Raw genomic sequence first — 3,265 nt, forward strand, 5'->3', positions numbered from 1 at the left:
AGAGAAGTTGCTATTTCCTCCAAATCTAAGAGAGTGGAGACTGAAGAGTGATTGAATGTATGGTTTTTAACCATTACTCCCCAGGTAAACATCAAGATTTTTAAACTATTATGCATTTTTTTATTAAATAAATAAATATATTATATAGCATATAAATAGAATAAAATAATTTTAATTATTTATTTGATTAGGTTTTTTTTTTTTTTGATCTATTGAGATTTAGCATTTTTTTTTTAATAAAATGAGTAATGATTGAACTGAGGCTTAGTTTTGGCTTTGAATATGTGCATGTGATTCTTAAATTTCATGAATATATACTAATTTAATCAAATATTAGTGAAAATCAATCTTTTTTCAGGATTAATTACTAAATTTTTTTGTCAAAAAAAAAAACCCAAAATGTCTTATGAATATGATTACAGCAACCTATGAATATGATTACTTATGTTTTTAGTCCTGGTAGCATGTAACAATTAATTAAAAGTATGATTGTGGTGTTGACTACATTTTTTTGTGCATAAACAAATTTAAGTTGTCTTTTGGCCATTATTTCTAGCCTACTAAACATGAAAGATGTAGGTTTAATCAATTTATAAAGATTGTTGCAACAAACCCTCACTTATGTCCTATTAATGTTGTTAGTTGGCGTACAATGCCAAATGACTACAAAGGAAATTGTTGGAATATAATTGAGGTATTAAAATTTTAGTAACATATATTAGGCTTCTTTCCAGAATTTCAATGCTTCTACATAGATTTTTTTTTTAATAGAAAGAATGCTTCTACGTAGTGGTTATGGTTTTTATTTTATTTTTTTTTATCTGTATTTGTGTTTCAATCAAAGTTTTACATCCCCCAAGATGAGATTGCAAGAGAGATAATCAAGCGTCATAAATTAAAGAGATTGGGTGATCAATGGAGGAATTGGAAGCATGCTTTGAAAGCAGAGCACTTTGATAAGTCAAAAACTGCAACACAAATAGTGGCTGAGGCTCCAAATATAGTAAATCGCCAAGATTATGCTAAGCTTGTTGACTCTTGGTTTTGAGGTAATATAATAAAAATAATGCACATGAGAAGATATGTATTTGTCATCATTTTTTTTTCCAATAGCCATTTGATATATTCTCGCAGATTTGCCTATATATATATATATATATATATAGTTTTCACTAATGCAAATATATGGTTTATTGTATTCCAGGAAACTAAGACAATACATTGGAATATAAAGGGAGACCAAGTTTCATGCTGGAGTGACTTTTGGCATACTTCAAAGGGAATATTTATAGTCTTAGTTTTTATTGTAGGTCGTCTACAATTATTTTATCATTGTCTTATCTTAAGTACCAAAAAATATTGTTTATACTTTTATTAAGATATTTGTGATTCCAAACTTCGAATTGTAAAGTTTTATTTCTTCATTTGGATCAATATTATTAACTATTTGCAATTATTTTATTACTTTGATTTTTGGAATTGTGGATTTTAATAACATTCCAAACATGTTATATTACTAATTTTTAGGGAAAATTTTAATTAAAAAATATTTTTGTAATATTCAATAAAGTTTATACCTTCGGTAACAGTTTTTATAACTGCTTCTGTATGGAACCTACAGTAGCGGTTGTTTTTTGATGCAATAACTAATTTATAACAAAGTGTACAAATGGGAGAACTAGCATTTTTTATTTATTTATTTTATTTTATAGCAGTGTTCTATAAAACTGTTGTTAAAGAATATCTAGTAGCAATTCACAAAATTGCTATTAAAAATAATTCATGCTAGATATAAGGGAAGGGTATACAAACATTTTTAATTTTGTTTAGTAGCGGTTTATAGAACTGCTGCTAAAGAATCTATAGCAGCAATTACATAACCACTGGTATAAATAATTAATTTCAAAAAGAAGGGCCCTGTGTACTAGCAGTTTTTTTAATTCTCTAGTAGCAATTCTATGAATTGCTGCTAAATAATCTATAGGAGCGGCCACATAACCGTTGGTACAAATAATTAATTCCGAAAGGAAATGCCGTGTGTATCAGTGGTTTTTAATTCTCTAGCAGCGGTTCTATGAACTGCTACTAAAAAATCTATAGCAGCAGTTACATAACCGTTGGTATAAATAATTAATTCCAAAAGGTAAAGTTGTGTGTACAAGCAGTTTTTAATTCTCTAGCAGTGGTTCTATGAACTGCTACTAAAAAATCTATAGTTGCAGTTACATAACCATTGGTATAAATAATTAATTCCAAAAGGTAAAGTTGTGTGTACTAGCGGTTTTTAATTCTCTAACAGCAGTTTATAGAACTGTTGCTATAGATGTTTTCTATACCAGCGATTCCTAAAACTGCTGCTATAACCTATAGTGACCTATAGCAACGGCAACTTAACAGCGGTTATTCAAGTTGTAGCAGTGGTTTAGAAAACAGCTGGTATAGACCTATATGACTTTTAGTAGCATTTTTTTAAATTTTAGTAGTGGTTACAACCACTGTTAAAAATCAAGTTTTTTGTAGTGAGACTTAGGTGACCAAAAATTAGAACTTAGACTTTTTGTGGTTGGTAGCAACTCTTCAAAATGAATAAAAATAAATAACAAGATTAACTCACGCATGCAATGCCCATGTGAGTTTCTCCTTACTTAACTCTACTTTTATTTTTTTTAATGTTCATAAATTTGGATTTTTTAAAATTTAATAAATAAAAAATCGTTGCTATGCCCCTCTTCAAGTCCATTAAACCCATCAACTGGTGCCAAATGGATAATTTTAGATGCCTTCTTTTTTTTACTCGTAAAACTAAAACAAAAGGACAAGCAAAAATTGAGATAAAATAATAAAGACAAAATTAAGGTTTTTTTTCGTTTCGTTTCTCATATTTTTTGGTATCTTATTTATTGATGTGAGACAAAAAGATAAAAGTTTCATTTTAACAAAAAAAAAAAGGGTTAATTTTATTGTTTTCATAGGAAAATGTGAGGTAACAATGTTTATTTTTTGGGAAGAAGTTAGACCAAAAAAAAAAAAAAAACCAAACAAACGGACAACTTTGAAAAAAAGATAAAAGTTAAATTTTTTTTTTTGGGGGTATTTTTTTAAAGCTATATATATATATATATATTTTTTTTTTTTTAAAGGAAAAAGTAAGAGAAAATGTTTTTTTTTTGGGGAAGAAATTAGACAAAGAGCAAAATGGACATTTTGGAATAAATATTACATACATTACCTATGAGGCACCTTAGAAACCCCATAAATCAATAGT

General features: G+C 27.7%; 1 long non-coding RNA gene across 1 annotated transcript; it reads left to right on the forward strand.

Annotated features, from left to right (window-relative positions):
• The first annotated feature begins 6 nt into the window (after window positions 1-6).
• On the forward strand, window positions 7-1,304 carry LOC136067539 (uncharacterized). Its single transcript, XR_010628995.1, has 3 exons — window positions 7-84; window positions 845-1,049; window positions 1,205-1,304. It is a non-coding gene; the product is annotated as an uncharacterized LOC136067539 (long non-coding RNA).
• The last annotated feature ends 1,961 nt before the right edge of the window (window positions 1,305-3,265 follow it).

This window comes from Quercus suber, unplaced genomic scaffold, assembly GCF_002906115.3.
Source record: "Quercus suber isolate HL8 unplaced genomic scaffold, Cork oak 2.0 scaffold_76, whole genome shotgun sequence".
Taxonomy (NCBI): domain Eukaryota; kingdom Viridiplantae; phylum Streptophyta; class Magnoliopsida; order Fagales; family Fagaceae; genus Quercus; species Quercus suber.